Genomic DNA, 17,675 nt, shown 5'->3' with positions numbered 1-17,675 from the left:
AAAGGGGTTTGTTCACACTTCTGCTCATCCCGTGCATAAAAAACAAGGGTCCAAATGTTTTCCCATTTGTCCTGTTGCTTTCTAGGCACAGGTCCAAGTAGTCTTTGCCCTGCCATTTTCCCCTGGAAAACCTGCTCTTTAGCGCTAAATTGGAACAAACACCAATCTGGAGAAAAACAGATGGACAATTGCTCTGATTCAGTGGATCTCCCCAGGGGAAAGTGGCAGGAAGTGTGGATGAGCCCAAGGTTGCAGTGCTTGGGGCATTTTAGTTTAGAGAAAAGGCAAGTAAGTGGTGACATGCTAGAAGTTCATAAAATTATGTGTGACATGGGGAAAAGTGGCTAGAGAAAAGTTTTTCTCCCTCACTAGAATTTGGGGGTATCCAAGAAAGTCCTTCTTTATGCAGTGCCTAGTTAGACTGTGGAGCTCATTCCCGCTGGAGAGAGTGATGGCCACCAACTTGGATGGCTTTCAAAGAGGATTGTATAAAGTCATGGAGGATAAAGCTATCAATGGCGACTAGACATGATGTCAATGCTTCATAGTTGGAGGCAGTAAGTAATGCTTCTAAATACCAGTTGCTGGTATGGAGAGCCAGTGTGGTGTAGTGGTTAAAAGCAGTGGACTCGTAATCTGGTGAATAGGGTTCGTGTCTCCGCTCCTCCACCTGCAGCTGCTGGGTGACCTTGGGCTAGTCACACGTCTCTGAAGTCTCTCAGCCTCACTCACCTCACAGAGTGTTTGTTGTGGGGGAGGAAGGGAAAGGAGAATGTTAGCCGCTTTGAGACTCGTTAGGGTAGTGATAAAGCGGGATATCAAATCCAAACTCTTCTTCTTCTTCTTGCTGGAAACCACAGGAGGGCAGAGTGCTCTTGTGCTTGAGTCCTGCTTGTGGGTTTCCCACTATGAACAGGCTGCTGGAATAATAGAGCCACTGGCCTGATCTAGCAGGTTCTTCTTAGGTAAAGGGACCCCTGACCATTAGGTCCAGTCGTGACCGACTCTGGGGTTGCGGCGCTCATCTCGCTTTATTGGCTGAAGAAGCTGGCATACAGCTTCCGGGTCATGTGGCCAGCATGACTAAGCTGCTTCTGGTGAAGCAGAGCAGCGCACAGAAATGCCATTTACCTTTCCGCCGGAGTGGTACCTATTTATCTACTTGCACTTTGACGAGCTTTTGAACTGCTAGGTTGGCAAGAGCAGGGACCAAGCAACGTGAGCTCACCCCATTGCGGGGATTCGAACCGCTGACCTTCTGATCGGCGAGTCCTAGGCTCTTGTGGTTTAACCCACAGCGCCACCCGCGTCCCACAGGTTCTTCTTACCTTCTTATGAAATCCTTCCCTTGTCTCAAATTTGATGAGTGGTTGGCCCCTTGGGCATCCAGAGCTAATTCAGAGCATGGCTATAAATGCTCTCAAGTTGACCTGATAGAGGCAAGATCTCAAGAAGCTTGACACACCAAATCCATTGCTCCCTGGAAGGATGCAGACCTTTGGCAGCAGATTGCCTCATCCAAGGGAAGAAACTGTGCATTGTCTGGACTTCCCCTTTCCTGTCACCCTTTCCAGCTAACATTCTCGAACAGTTGGGAGGGGAAAGAGAAGTGAAGACCAGTAGCCTGAGAGAGAACCCTAAATTAAGTAAGAGAAAGTCTGGCTAGTGATGACATGATGTTTTGGCCAGGAGCCCACACCGCTCAGAGGAGGGATGGGAGACAAATTTGTTTGGTATGCATTTTAATGGAAATCTGCCTAATTAGCACTTCAGCAACCAAGTAATTATTAATTGATTATTACATTTACATATTCCCACCTTTCCACCAACAAGTTCAACGTAGTATACATGGTTCCCCACTTCCTTCCATTTTTTTCTACTCACAACCCTGTCAGGTCCAAGGTCACCCAGGGAACTTCATGGCAGAGGGGGGATTTGAACCCTGGAAGCCTGGGTCTGCCTGATGCCCCTTTCCAGCCAAAATATGCGTACAAAAACAGGATACCTGTGCAATACAGTGGAAACCATTTATTGCATATTACAGAAGAAATTCATTTCTTCCGCAAGCAAAGAATGGCCTTTTTAGAGTTGTAATCAAAGGTGTCAATAATAACTGATTATAAAGGCAGATGTGTATGAAAAACATATGTTGGGGAGAGCTGAATTAATATATATTGCATATATTAGGGAAAATTGCTTGCAGAAATGTGTGTGTTAGGAGAAATGCATGTGAAAATGTGCATGGATTTTCATGCTGACTTTTTTTTAAAAAACCCTACAAACTGATGTTGAAATGTGGAGAACTGAATTGCAGACTAGAGAAATGACAATCTCAGAAAGTAAAATTAAATGGGTAGCTTTGTACGACGAAAGCTAACTCCTTCCCTCCCAGAAACACAGAGGTGACAAATGTTGCTTTAGTGGTTTACGGTCCTTCTATCTGCCCTGCCTGTAGAGAGAGCTTGTAGAACAGAGATGGAAACCTGTGACTTTCCAGGTGTCTTTAGACTCCAACTCCTCTCAGCCCCAGCCACCATGGCCAGTGGTTGGGGATGATGGGTATTGTAGTCCAGGAACATCTGGAGAACCGCAGGCTCCCCATCCCTAATGCAGAATGAACCTTCACATGTTATCTAAGCAGATCTGCTGGCAGATGAGCACCATCATATGGAACTAGGCACCAGTGTCTGCTCAGTGTCTGGCTACTTCCAAAACTGCCACAATGCATAGGAGCCAAAAGGTTGATGGACATTGCCATTCAAATGGTGTGTGCCGCATCATGTGATTGACTATGCAGGGTGGGCATACATGCCCCTCTCCCCAATATGTTTTTCAAGTTGGCACACCTGCCACAATGAATGATCTGACATTTCTAGACCACTTGAAGGGAATGAAATGCAAAAAAGGACTCTCCTATTTTCTTGAGCTCAGAGAATGTGCAGTGCAGACCCGTCTCAAATAGAACATTTGAAATAAAGAAATCCATGTGCCCATATAATATCTTAAGGTGCTGAAGATAAGGGCACAATTCCTGCTTGGGATACACTTCATGCACACTGCAGGATTCGGATCTTAGCCCGTGTCAAGCAGGTGTGATTAATGAGATTCTTATGTCAAAGTCTCGAGGTCTCGTGTTGTTTAGTCATCAGTAAGAATGTCTGCTGGCTTTGAGCAGGTGGAGGAGAGCCACCGCCCATGCAGTCAGCTGCGGGATCTGGCCCTTCCAAAGCAAATGCTATTGTCCATTGTGTAATACAATTCAAGTAAATATGTGTGCATGCTATATCTGTGAATCAAAATAAAAGGTTAAGTGAAGTACATGGACATGTACTGACATGGCCAGCCCAGTTCATGTGCAAGCATATTCCCAAGGCTTAAGGAAATGCTATCATGAGAAAATGATGGATTAGAATGATACAGCAATGGTTTTTCACACTCTAACCCGTTGGTCTTCAGCTGGTGGGTTGGGACCTGCTTCTGGGTCATGGCCTGATCTAAGGCGGGTTGCAACAGTAGCAGTACCACCATTACCATATGGTGTAAAATTAAGAAAAGGGTCTCCAAATGCATATTTGGGTACAAGTTTAGCAGTGGTCGCCAGCTTTTTTGGATCAGGGGCCACATTTAATAATAATAATAATAATAATAATAATAATAATTTTTTATTATTTATACCCCGCCCATCTGGCTGGGTTTCCCCAGCCACTCAGGGCAGCTTCCAACGGAACACTAAAATACAATAACCTATTAAACATTAAAAGCTTCCCTAAACAGGACTGCCTTCAGATGTCTTCTAAAGGTTTGGTAGTTATTTTTCTCTTTGACATCTTGTGGGAGGGCGTTCCACAGGGCGGGTGCCACTACTGAGAAGGCCCTCTGCCTGGTTCCCTGTAACTTGGCTTCTCGCAGCGAGGGAACCACCAGAAGGCCCTCGGCACTGGACCTCAGTGTCCGGGCAGAATGATGGGGGTGGAGACACTCCTTCAAGTTTTGGATTTTGAGAGCACCAAGGGTGCCAGTTACAAAATGGCTGCCATGGGGAGCATGGTATAACGCAACATGGGGCATGGCATAACACAAAATTAGAGGGAGTATAGGCCTGCTGTCCCCGTCCCCCTGCAACCCCATTTTTGCCATGGGAAATCAGCTAAGTCCTGTGAACTGCTCTGAGACCTGCGGGTATAGGGTGGTTTATACATTCAATAGATAATAATAATAAATAATAGTTCTTATTGTGGAGATAGTTGTTAAAGGCGCATGAATCTTGCTTTCCCAATGCTAATCCTAAACCAAAGCCTAGGCTGCCTTCCCATACCCCCCCTTTTCTTGTTACATTTATAACTTTACAAAAATATATATGTTGTATTTTTAAAAGGAAATCTCTAAGCAGTTTACAAAAATATAAAATAAAACAATTAAAATGATTGATTAAAAACAGCTAGAGAGTTCCAGAGTGTGGGTGCTGCCACTCTAAAAGATCAATTTCTTACATGTGTGGAATGAGTGTTATGTGGCCCCTATAACAGTGCCAGTTCCACAGGCTGAGGTGGCATATATGAGGTATGGACATCTCCCAAGGAAACTGGCTTTACAGGTTTTATATACTAATAGTAACATCTTGAACTATCTGTCCAACATACTTAAAATGACATTATTCTCTGAATGTAGATGAGAGTTTATAACATTTCTCATCTGCCCAGGATAATTTTGACAGATTAAGGACAGTTTGTAAGATACCTAAAGTAATACCGAAGGCCTGAAGAACTTGTGCTCAGATGCTCTGTTTTCCAGTGTGATCGTAACTGTGTGTATTCAGGAGCAGGTCCTCTAGAATTCATTGGGGCTTGTTCCCTGGTAAGTGGGGTTTGGATCGCAGCCTACCGATTCGGCCCTTTTAGAATAATGCTTACCAATTCAGCAGAGGAATCTTTGGCCAGTCAAAACACAGACATGTATAGTTTTCTTTCAGCTGTGGCATGTTTAAACCCCCTGCATATTTCATCAGACACTCCACTTATTCCAGTATTTTAAATAAGATTTAATAAAAAGTGGCAAGTTCAGACTTGTCCAGCCCTACTTTTGTTTGCGGTTGGCACTGCACAGCTCTATGGGTTTGACTATAGTTAATAATTTTAATTACCTACCTTGTTTTATGCAGGCACACTCGCTTTTAACTACTTATTGGGGGGAAGATACCCATTGTGGGGAAATATCTCGCCTCCCTACACTATAGCCATCTGTAAAAAAACGTAGCATTGCCATACCAACTCAGCTCGAGAGTTTAACTTCTTAGGAACATAGAAAGCTGCCATATAATGAGCCAGACCCTTGGCCTATCTAGCTCAGTACTGCCTACACAGACTGGCAGCAGCTTTCTCGGGTTTCAGGTAGGAGTCCTTCCCTACCTAGAGCTGCTGGGGATTGAATTTGGGACTATCTGCATGAAAAACCAGTGGTGTGGTGTGGGGCTGCAGCAGTGTCCCTGCAGGGCCTCTGTCTCCATTGTCCTAGGGCTTACCAATCACCATGAAATAGGAGTTACCATATGCTCTAGAACTAAGCATTTGGAAACACAAGGTACTTCAGTTTCAGGAGCATGTTGTGCAAGTTCTCTTACATGCAGTGGAACATCATAGAAAGCACTCCGAAAGAAGACATTGGAGCAAAATCATTTCCCCATGTATCTGCACAGAAAATAGTAGATCTAGCTGAAAGACAACACCAGGAGATCTGCATTGAACATTGCAATGTGTCCCTAATTATTATCATAGAATGATAAGATTACTGTATCATTTTAGAAAGTTCTATAATCTTAGAAGAGGTGACCATCATGACATTTCTGAATTTGCCACTGAACTACTGTGCAAAAGCAAGTGGTACACCAATGGGCAGACTCCCTCAATTTCCTTTGTTGTCTAAGGTACTTTTGCACATTGCTTCAAGGTGCAACAGTAGTGGAAAAGAGATGCTTCCTATATTTCAAGGGTTAAGGGGGATGCTTACTGTTTTGGCATAACAATAGCCGTGCCTCTCAGGTCAATCTCGCAGGAACTGATGCAGGGATGCCCCATGTTCCACTCAAATCTCTAGCGCATAATGTGAGTAACTGGCACTCTTATACAGAGCATTGGTCACCTATACCAGGGTGGGAAACCTTTCGCCTGTAGGCCAAACCTGGCCTGCCAGGGTTCAGATTTGGTGTGCGAGTCAAACCACACCTACCTGTCATACACCTGAGGAGAGATGTGGCTGCCAATGTATGACTGGTAACCTTAAAACGCACTCCTGAATGTGCGTTGGCCAAGGGAGGCAAGCTTTGGCTGTCTGCGACAGCATCCCTTGACAAACTTACTCATGCAGCCAATACCTGCAAAAAGCAGGCTGCACCTTAGGCAGGAGGACTCAAACCTGCTCAGTCAGCTGCACAGGGCTTGCACAGGAGTCCCCAATAATAATATAATAATAATAAATTTTATTTATACCCCACCCTCCCTGGCCAGAGCCGGACTCAGGGCAGCTAACACCAGTAAAACTACAGTAAAAACATAATAGGAAAAAACCCCCAATTTAAAATGCAGTTTAAAATGCATCCTCATTTTAAAAGGAGCCCATAGATCAAAACCATAAGGGGAGGGAAACATAAGGGTCTGACTGAGTCCAAGCCAAAGGCCAGGCGGAACAGCTCTGTCTTGCAGGCCCTGCGGAAAGATGTCAATTCCTGCAGGGCCCTAGTCTCTTGTGACAGAGCGTTCCACCAAGTCAGGGCCAGTACAGAAAAGGCCCTGGCCCTAGTTGAGACCAATCTAACCACCTTGCGACTTGGGACCTCGAAAATGTTGTCATTTGTGGACCTTAAGGTCCTCTGCGGGGCATACCAGGAGAGGTGGTCCCGTAGGTATGTGGCTCATGAAGTGCTGAGGGCAGCCTCTCTGGCTGGCTGGTAGCAACATCTTTATTCCACCAGGCTTTTGCCTGCTAATAATTATATGTGAAGCTCAGTCTTATCTGTCATCTCTGTCCATTGTTGCTTTTTTTTTTTTAAATTAAGTTCATGCATTGTTGTGCGTGTGTGCATATGTGTGTGTGTAGATGGTTTTTGTGTTTTGATTTTTAATTTTTGCAAGTCATTCGGATAAATGAACAGTAGAAAGGTGGGTAGATTTTTAAAAAATATATATGTAAATAATAATAATAATTATATAAAACGAATTAAAGGGACACCCCAAGGCCCAGTTCAGACACCATCAAGGAGTGTCAAAAAATCAAAACAAACACGCTGCTGACTTGCTTCCCAGCAGCTTCTCTCTGCCTCCGTTTACCGGAGAGGTTGGGAGGCTGTAGGCAAAGGAAGGGGGAAGCTCAATGGGCTTCAGATGATTTTTGCATTCCAAGGCTGGGCTGGGCAAGGCTGGGCTGAGGAACAATTCATGACAGCCCAACCTTTTTCTGAAAACTTGCACCAAAGGGAGATTTCCATAAACACCCTTGACATCTTCTTGTTCCATTGGCAAATGAACTGCTCTTGCAATCAGGGAAACACTTTCCTGTAATGGGCTTGCTCAGTGTGGAATGGGGTCGGGTAAAGATTTATTTATTTATTTTCCATATATTTGTTTGCTGCCTCGGTTCCTTTAGGAGGAAAAGCAAAGTATCAGTCAGTCGTCATAAGAGTTCTGAAGTTTGATCCCATCACACTCCCCATTACATCATAAGGAGCATAAGAAGGCATGAGAACTTCTCCTTAGCTCCCCACATCTCTCAGTAACAAAGAGAGAGAGAGAAAGAAAGAAAGAAAGAAAGAAAGGGAGGGAAGGTCTAAATTCCCATCTGGCATCCCTTTCTTTACCCCCAAACTTACCTAGTGAGAGAGATAAATCAGTTTCCAATCGATGCTGGTTTATGTCCTGTTGCCACACCATTCTTCAATTAAAACAAAACATACACATGCAAATCACATTCTTTTTAGTATGCATTATATATACAGTGGTACCTCGGGTTACATACGCTTCAGGTTACATACGCTTCAGGTTACAGACTCCGCTAACCCAGAAATAGCGCTTCAGGTTAAGAACTTTGCTTCAGGTTGAGAACAGAAATTGTGCTCCGGCGGCGCAGCAGCAGCGGGAGGCCCCATTAGCTAAAGTGGTGCTTCAGGTTAAGAACAGTTTCAGGTTAAGTACGGACCTCCGGAACAAATTAAGTACTTAACCCGAGGTACCACTGTATATAATATCAACTATGTATGCATTTTATCCTAAAATGTATTTTGTCTCAAGATACGCACATTTATATGCATTTTGGTACATATCATGAACTGAGAACTCTATTGCAGAATTCAGAGAAGTGTGAACTGCGTTCCAGCCCAGCAAATGTGAATCGGGTTAGTCTATGTAAAAATGTGGACTGAACCAAATTCTTGGGCATTTCTGCCTGTTGGCAACAGACATGAGGGTCATGCAACAGAGAAGCTCTGCAATGCAGCTTCCATTAGTCTTTACATTGCTATAGAATCCCCCTGAGCACTAGGTACTCTGGTAAATGTGGCTTGGGAGCTCCTGCCTCTTCACCCTGGTAAGGACACAGGCACCCTGGGAACCACAATCGGCAGAGTTCCAAGGAAGCAGCTTTAACCGTGTTCTAAGATGTTATGGAGGCCCCATCACCAGCCCTCTCTACCACTACTGGTGCCAGGGCCAAGTACAGAAAAGTGAAGAGTATGGCAGCAGTGGAAGAGAACACAGGTGACTGGGTGAACCTGTTCTGGGTTCCAGCATGGTGTAGTGGTTAAGAGCGGTAGTCTCGTAATCTGGTGAACCGGGTTTGAGTCTTTGCTCCTCCACATGCAGCTGCTGGGTGACTTTGGGCTAGTCACACTTCTCTGAAGTCTCTTAGCCTCACTCGCCTCACAGGGTGTTTGTTGTAGGAGAGGAAGGGAAAGGAGAATGTTAGCCGATATTTGAGACTCCTTAGGGTAGTGATAAAGTGGGATATCAAATCCAAACTCCTCCTCCTCCTCTTCTTCTTCTTCTTCTTCTTCTTCTTCTTCTTCTTCTTCTTCTTCTTCTTGGACTGAGTCTTAATTTCAGAAGCATTTGGAGAGACATCAGTTTTTGTTCTGAGCCCCCTAGTCTTAACAGTCAATGGTTTTGCTATATCTTACAACCTGATAATAGTAATTTTTAAAGTGCCACTAAGTTCAGTGGGACTTATTCCCAAGTAAGCATTACGATCAGATCCAGTCTAAGGTATTTTTGAAATCAATGTGAAAAGTTCATTTTGAAGTCCCATTGGTTTCAATGGGACTTAGGTGCAGTTGACTTTAATGATCTTCCGATAAATCTGTCATACTGTCATCTGATCAAAGCTCTTGCTTTGTTGCCCTGTCCATGGGTGGGTGATGATTCTCCCTCTTCTTCTATAGGAGAGATCTTTATTTTTAGCCATCTCTAGTGGAGTTGACGCCACTGAAGCTATTTCAAAATGAGAGAGATACTATGGAAGGAGCAAGGATTGCCAGCACTTTGAAGATTTCGCAACAGAGGTAACATTCGCTACCAGTTACGTCAATGAATCTCTAATATGCCTATTGCAAAGGCATCTAAACAACAGGAACAAAACCACAATGCGATCACCAGAGTCAATCCAAAAGAAAAGCCGTCCACCCTAAATGCAAAAGCCAGACCACATCAAAGTCATATGACAAGTCAAATGCCAGGAACCATCAGGAAAATATTGGGCTTCGACAATAGGCAAATATTCCCTGTGATACAATGAACGGGGAAGGTTAGACTAGATTAAAAACAACAAGGGGTGGGGGGAGGGAAAAAATCAACTAAAACAAATATGACTTACAGATTTTTCCAGGCCAGAAGATCTGCTTCCCTCGACTCCACCTTGTTCCTTCTGAGTAAACATTACAGTATTCTACAGATAAAATCCTTGCAGTTGAAGACCAAGGGCACATTCACACCATACATTTAAAGCACTATATCACTTTAAGCAATCATGGCTTCCCCCAAAGAATTCTGGGAGCTGTAATTTGTTAAGTGTGTTGAGCATTTGGGCACCTATTCTCTTCCCAGAGCTTCAACACCCAGGGCATTTTAACCATCAATCCTGCTTCACAGGGAACTGTGAGAATTGTAGCTCTGGGAAGGGAATAACAACTCTCAGCAATTTTTTTTGAAAATGGGCAGTTTTGAACTCTGGCAGACCTCATGAAAAAGTGACCTTTGGAGCTTGGCATCATTGATCAACAACTTATGTTCTTTTGCTTTTGTTGTTTAATGCAAGCCTACCACCCTCAAGCAGGTGCCCTAACTTCTCCTGCCACTTTCCCCTAGGAAAACCCAAATTCTCTAGTAGTTCTCATGTGATCGGCTAACGTTGGTTACATGGGAGACACCTAGTGAAGGAGAGATTCCATTTTTATGTGACGCAAGATGACTGTGTTTTAGAATCCATTGTGAGCACTGCTAAGTTGAATAGAGTGTTGGAGTGTTTCTTCTCTGCTTGAAAGAGAGAGAGCAAATCTGAGCTGTGGAAAGAGAGGAAATTACGGTTGTTTGGAAGCTGGAAGAAGAGACTGTAGGCCCACGCTTGGAGAAGCATGTGACTGTAAATATTATGTTTTAATACATCTTTAACTATAAGTTTCTGCAAGTACAGTCATCCTTCATGTTGCATCTACTTCATGTTGCGTTTTTTCGGGTTGCGGACTGCCGAAACCCGGAAGTACCGGAATGGGTTACTTCCAGGTTTCGGCAGTTGCGCATGCGCAGAAGCGCTAAATCGCGCTTTGCGCATGTGCAGAAGCGCAGAATTGCAACCTGCGCATGTGCGGGCGGGTTGCAAACGTGCTCATGGCTCATGTTTGCAACCCAAGCGTCCACTGTAAAGTTTTTGAATGTTAAAGTCTGGACATTGGTTTAATTCCCAAAGAAGGGTTTCAGTCACATATACGATTTGAGCTTCTTAGCTGTGATTTTGCTACTCTTAACTTCAACATAAATGGACCCCTGCGTCCCCGATTGCGCATCAGTTGGACATGCCTAAAATGGTTGCCGCCTGTATTAGTAAAATATCAGATAGATGTGTAAATGTTCTGAGGGATTAACATTGGAATGCTTGTGAATTTTCATGAGGAATAATAAAAAAAGGTGTAATTGTGGATAACTGAACTGAAGACTGGGAAAAAAACCCTGAGACTCTGAGATAAACTGAAATTGACAGATACAGACATCCCTACGCAATGCTTAGGAAAAAATAGGCCCAAATGACTGTAAAGGTTGGTGTAATCTGAAGACATGGGAGGCCACCATCTTGCTGAAGCTAAGCAGGTCTGAGTCTGGTTAGTACCTGGTTGAGAGACCTCCTGGGAGCCAAATATATGCCACCTTGGTTCTGAGATGGAAGAAAGATGGGATATAAAGGGACAGCCAATAACTTTTCTGGAATCTCATCTGGAGCAAGAATGTCATGTTACTTCATAATAAGGCTGGTCCTGAAGTGAGTAGAACAAATGCATTTATATAAGAACAGCACAGCTGGTTCTTTTTTTATTGAACTGTGCAAGTTTCTAAAACTCATTACTAAAGACAATATCATGACTTGTATCAATTCCTAGAAAACAGCAGGCTCCTTGGTGTAGTTTCCACTGGCTGCAGCAGAATTGCAGGATTTTGTGTCTTTTCTTGCCTTTAAAAAATGTAACAAAAAAATGTCCATATGCATTATTATAATATATTTTCAATGTATACTACTCTTTTCATTGAGGTCACTTTCTTGAAATAAGTGGATGATCTAAACTTTTAGGAGACAAACAAATTACTCATTATTCCTGAGCTCCGTTTGTCCTTCTGGATCCTTGAGAACCAGAGTATTTTGCCAGCTTGCTTTTCCTTTGAGACATTAAAGAGCACCTTTGAGTCAAACCTTTAACAGGACAGTGTGAAAAGGAGAAGTTATGGAGGCCAGTTGACCAAAGGGATTGTGCATCTCCCAGCTTGTCTTTGAGTTCTTTGAAAAGAGCAGGAGGCAAACCTTATAAGAAGAGCAAAGCAAGGTCTGGTACCCAAATGGCCTTTTGTCAGATGTACAACCCCCATGTTTGTGTTTGCTCCAGTGATGCAGGCGGGGAGCCGAATTTTCCTTTAGCCTTTGTTTGCTTGTGTGAGGCTTAAGGCTTATGCAAAAATTGGCACCTAAGTATAAAATAGTTTCCTATGCTGCAAGAGCAAGGAGTTTGGAAGCGGGGGACTGCTTTTTAGGCTTTACTTTGATTGTTGTGCTTGTAATCCCACAATGCCAAATGCTTTCCTTATTGCAGACATGGGCTTGCTAGGCAGAACTCCTTTAGGAAAATAAAGGAGTGCAGAATTAAGCTTTGGAATGGCTTCTGAAATGTATTTTGTGCGACGAGGGTGGAAAAAATGCTGGCAATCGTGTCCAGCTTTTGACGATTCGGACCTTTTTAGTTGCCTGATAATGAATACAATGGAGCAAAGATGATACTAGCCATCCACCTGCAGCAACGTTTATATAATACCATAATAATGATAGTTATATTTTATACCATACTGTGTTATTTTATAGCCTGAGCCAGTGTTTTGCAGGGTGCTGATGTCCATGGATCCACACAAATGATTGCCAGAATATGTACAAACACTTTCAGGTTTGGATGAGGGTTCCCAAGTGCTATTTTGGGGGTGCATATCTCCACTTCCTTCATTTTACATATTTTAGCTGCTATCGACATAGGTTTGTGTCCTTTACAGCGTCTTGCATCCAAATAAAGTGTTGGACCGGATAAAATTGGCTGCCACTTCATACAGGGCACTATCCTGGATGTGAATTTATGAACAGTGGTGTCCTGAAGCATATTTTGAGGCTCCCACTCTCCTTGTCTCTTCTACATATTTTGGCTATTACTGGCATACGTGTGCCATGTTTGAGAGTGTCATGCTCTTGATTGGAGCACTAAGCCAATTCAATACCATCTCATAGAGAATACTCTCCTGGAGTGTGGGTGTATCATTTGTGCTGTCCGAAAGCTTATACAGTCATACCTCAGGTTGAATATGCTTCATGTTGAGCACGTTCGAGTTGCGCTCCACGGCAACCCGGAAGTAACGGAGTGCATTACTTCCAGGTTTCGCCGTTCGTGCATGTGCAGACGCTCAAAATGACGTCACGCACATGCGCAGAAGCAGCGAAAAGTGACACATGCCTGCGCAGACGTGCTGTCGCTAGTTACATTTGGTTCGTATCCAGAGGTACCACTGTATTGGATTTCACACTGCTAGGGAGAAATCCTGTGCACAAGAACAGGCTCCAGCCTAAGTCAGCCCTCTCCAGTCCCAGCCATGGAGTGCCAAGATGTACTTTTGGCTGAGCTGGGGTTGGAGACTTAACACTGGTTGAGCCAGCTGATCCAGGAATCGGCTGAACTGAAGATCTGCTGTATCCTAAACTGCAGATCTTATTGTAGGATTACCACCCAGCTTCTTATTCTCTTCTAAATAGTTTAGTTATTATTATTTGCAGTATTATCATTATATTATGTTATCTGTTATTGAAATACCCTATTCTCTTGACTGTAATTTGTTTTAAACCTATTTCAATATTATTTTAAATGGCTGTAATGTGCCCTGGGACCTCACGGTGCAGGGTGAGTAAGAAATCAAATAAACGCTACTAGCAAATAATACTGTGTGGCCTAAACAGAAATCAAAGATGCCCCAGGGCAGACAGTGAGCTTGTGGCTGAGCGCAGGTTAAAAGTCATTGGTTTGCCATCCAGCATCTTTCTGCAACTCGGTGGGCTTTTTCGGCTGTTGTCTTAGATCCACAGTGGACCTGCGCGTCAGTGGAGCCAGGATTCCATTTGTGTGGTCAGCGTTCCCTTTGCAAACGTATGCATTTCCTTGCATTGCCCCATATAAGCTCTTTTTTTTTTTTTTAAAGCTCCTATGAAGCTGCATGATATTAATCTAGAGTAAATGATCTATTTCAGATTTATGCTGGGGAGCGAATTCACCAGGGTACAGGGAAGTATCTCATCACAGACCTCCATGAATAATGTATTACACTTAGCAGTGGCAGGCTTGAGTTAGCTGAATTCATGTCATTTCATTTTGGGCCATAAGCGATCGCGCTTTCCCTTCGCTTGTCATTCGGAGGCCTGTGTTCCTTAGAAAGTAGCCGGTATACAAGCTGAAGCTATTTTTCTTCCTGTCTGCTTTAGAAAGAATACTTTCTCTTTTGACTTAGACACACACATTCATTCTCCCTAATGCTTTTTTAAGAAAGCGAGCCTTAAAGATCAAAGATATTCAGCCAACACCTGTGCTAACAGTATTTTCAATTGCTATTGAGCATTCTTTGTAAAGCTGTTTTTTAAATGCAGGTGTTTTCTTAGTCTAATATGTGGAATTTAAATGAATCCATAAAGGATGAGTACTGAGCATCTTCCACATATCTTTCTATTATGCTTAACATAAAAGTGGAGCTTATTTAATCATAAATTCAGTACAAAGGGAGGAGAAAAAATATCAAAGATTTTCTCCCCATCGCTCTTTGTTAGGTGATGTTATATTCTTTTCTCAAATATTTAAACCAGGAATGGCCAGCTGGTGTCCTGCGGTTCGGATACAGCCTATGAATCATATCCCGCCCCCCACTTTCTGAACCCAGGTGGGTCTACCAAATTTTAATTGAAAGGTATTAAAACGTTTGCTACTGTTTCACTTGTACATATATATATATATTAGTTATGATGGGAAAGAGAGGGAGGTGGTCTACACAGTGGGTAGGGAACCTCAGGCCTGGGGGGGGGGGGAAATGTGGGCCTCAAGTAATCTCTCTCTACTCATTGTGATTCTCCTAAACTATCCCCCCTCTTCCCAGGCTACATCCTTTACTGATCCTCCTTTGCAGCTCACGAGTGCTTTCACTCAGCTGGAATATGTCCTTGAAGTCTGATAATGGCTCTTGTTTGCCTGGATGGTGGCTAGAGAGGGGTCTGTATATTGTTGTTATTGTTCATGTCATTTCTATACCGCTTTAAGAAAAACATCGCAAAGCGGTTTGAAGCCACCTCCAGTCTGCGTTGTTGTGTCTTTATCTGTTGTGTGTCCTGGCTGAGGGAGAAAACAGAAGAAGGATAGCCATTGGTCAGGGATGCTCTAGCTGTCAAAATTTATCTTTCCCCCACCTCCAGTCTCCATTATTGTGTGTCCTGGCCGAGGGGAAAAACAGAAGACAGATGGCCATTGGTCAAGGATGGTCTAGTTGAGATTCCTGCATTGCCCCAGGGGTTTGGCTAGATGACCCTCAGGCCTCCCTTCCAACTCTACAATTCTCTGGTGCAGCCTTGTGCAATGTTTTAGGTACAAGTTGGATGCATGGGGGGGGGGGGGAGGGGAAGGATTGCAGCCCATCTTATGCACCATCGGCTTGGGAATAAGTCCCACTGATCATGACGAGACTAGATTGCTGCTGTGCGGTCCTGTTTTTTAAATAAATGTTTTCCTTTTCAGATAATACAGAGCATGGTGAAATCACAATAAATAAAACCTCCCCTTCAGTAGTTTCAAGCACTGCTACAGGTTCCACATAATATCTGTACTGCATTGTTTACTGTGACAGCATCTGCACTTTGGAACTCCCCACCTATTGCAACAAAGCACGTGCCTTTGCTAGACTCTTTTTGGGCACCTGCTAAAAACATTCTTCTTTAGGCAAGCATACCTAGATGCTTAGGAAGTTGAAATAATTTTAATATTTTAGCTTTTGTATGTTTTAAGGTAGGTTTGTTAATTTTTCTTGATTTTACTGCTGTGGTTTTTTTGTTTTTGTTTTGGTAAACCACTTTGCAGGTTTTTAAAAATAAATTTTATTAAATAAATAAACAATATATATAAATAAGATAACATAAGCCAAAACACAATCCACCCTGTAGATTTAAGTCCATAGTCGCCTACTTGTTATCAGAGGCCCAGAATCCACATTCCTTTGTAAGAAAATATGAAATAACGTAAAACCATTTTTGCAGGCAAAAAAATTTAAAATCAATGTGTGTGTGTGTGTGTGTGGGAGTGACAAGAAATTTCCCGCACCGGGTACCACCTGACCTTCCTACGCCTCTGCATGTGTGCACAGTCTGTGGGCAGTGTGTGTGCACACGGGGGTGCAGGATTGTGCCTGCTTGTTCCCCTTCCCAGCCCCTACGTGTATTCTGCACAACTTGTCCAGGAGCCCATGTCCGGACAAACTGTATTTGTGCAGGTTCTGACTGTGTTATTATGAGAGGGTGTGTCTGAGTGGAACAGAGTAGAAGGGACCTTTAGGTGCAGTAGGAGCCTTTTTTTCTGCAGCTAGATTACGTTGTGTTTATTCTTATATGAGTGGCTGAGAATTTGATTGGCTTGGCTTGTTTAATTGTTTGTTGGGCATATGGTGGGTTGGAAAGAATGGGTTCACTTTTCCTTTTCTTAATTGTTGATCACATTATTTTAAAACCTGGAATTTTTAGTGGATCTTTTTTTGGGTTGTTGCTTTTCATTGTTTTCATTGTCCCAGCTCCTGCCAACCTAGCAGTTCGAAAGCACACCAAAAGTGCAAGTAGATAAATAGGTACCACTCTGGTGGGAAGGTAAACACCATTTCCGTGTGCTGCTCTGGTTTCGGTGTTCTGTTGCGCCAGAAGCGGCTTAGTCATGCTGGCCACATGACCCGGAAAAACCGTCTGCAGACAAACGCCGGGTCCCTCGGCCTGTAAAGTATGATGAGCGCCGCAACCCCAGAGTCGTCTGTGACTGGACATAACTGTCAGGGGTCCTTTACTTTTTTACCTTTCATTGTTTTATTCTGACATTTTTATGGGAATTTATTCACTGTTTTAAGATCTGTAGTTCTTATTGCATTTTTTGGTACTTGCCACTCTATTCTGATGTTTAAGAAGATGCCTTATTTAGCAGTTAATTGGGGTGTTCTGTCATGTGTAATTTTTCTAAGGGCTTTTTGGGTATTTGATATATATTTATGACATATTAAGATGCATTGTAAACTACTCAGAGGCTACCTCCACCCCGAAATATACGCAGCACATGAACTGCCTAAGGCTGCATTCATACCATACATTTAAAGTGCCCTGATACCCAGAATTCTTTGGGGGAGCTGTGACTATCTAATGTCATAATGTTTTAAATGTATGGTGTGAAAATGGCCTTGATAAACAAACAGACGCTGCCCGAAGCAGGGCTCTTGAAAGCATAAGTAGTGCCTACATGTGCAGGCATGCTCACCATTCTGGGAAATGCATATTGGGAGGCCAGAGCCTGTGGGCATGATCCTGTTTCCTCATCAGCATGCATTGACTAGACACATGTGTGTGAATATAGTATTATGATAAGGTGAGGAGTCAGAACTGGCCAGTATGGCAAGGTGATGCAGCTGCTTCCAACACTCCATTTGTGGTGCCATTAAGGGCAACAGAGCAGAAGACAATTCACTGTGACCAATGGGGACAGTTCATGAAGATCACTTCCTAGAACTGGAAAACTTCCCATCAGGTTGTGTGCAGGGATGGGAGAGAAATTTGATTCAATTCTTATTTACAGGTGAACCCACCTAAATTGAACTTTCTGAAACAATGTGTTTCACTTCTCCAGATTT

At 43.3% G+C, this 17,675-nt stretch overlaps 2 long non-coding RNA genes across 2 annotated transcripts in view; one reads left to right on the top strand and one right to left on the bottom strand.

Annotated features, from left to right (window-relative positions):
* LOC308459225 overlaps positions 1 to 9,540 on the top strand; it is a 108,101-nt gene extending 98,561 nt beyond the window's left edge. Inside the window, exon 3 of the long non-coding RNA XR_013977922.1 lies at positions 9,422 to 9,540. This is a non-coding gene — a long non-coding RNA (uncharacterized lncRNA). The remainder of the gene's footprint in view (positions 1 to 9,421) is intronic.
* The window catches only part of LOC308459209, an 89,869-nt gene extending 79,784 nt beyond the window's left edge, over positions 1 to 10,085 (bottom strand). The window contains exon 1 of the long non-coding RNA XR_013977902.1: positions 9,853 to 10,085. This is a non-coding gene — a long non-coding RNA (uncharacterized lncRNA). The remainder of the gene's footprint in view (positions 1 to 9,852) is intronic.
* Between the last annotated feature and the right edge of the window lie 7,590 nt (positions 10,086 to 17,675).

The sequence above is a fragment of the Podarcis pityusensis genome (assembly GCF_964106645.2).
Source record: "Podarcis pityusensis genome assembly, chromosome: 12".
NCBI classification, from domain to species: domain Eukaryota; kingdom Metazoa; phylum Chordata; class Lepidosauria; order Squamata; family Lacertidae; genus Podarcis; species Podarcis pityusensis.
Note: the sequence above shows the minus strand (reverse complement) of the source record. Positions and strands in the feature narration are given on the sequence as shown.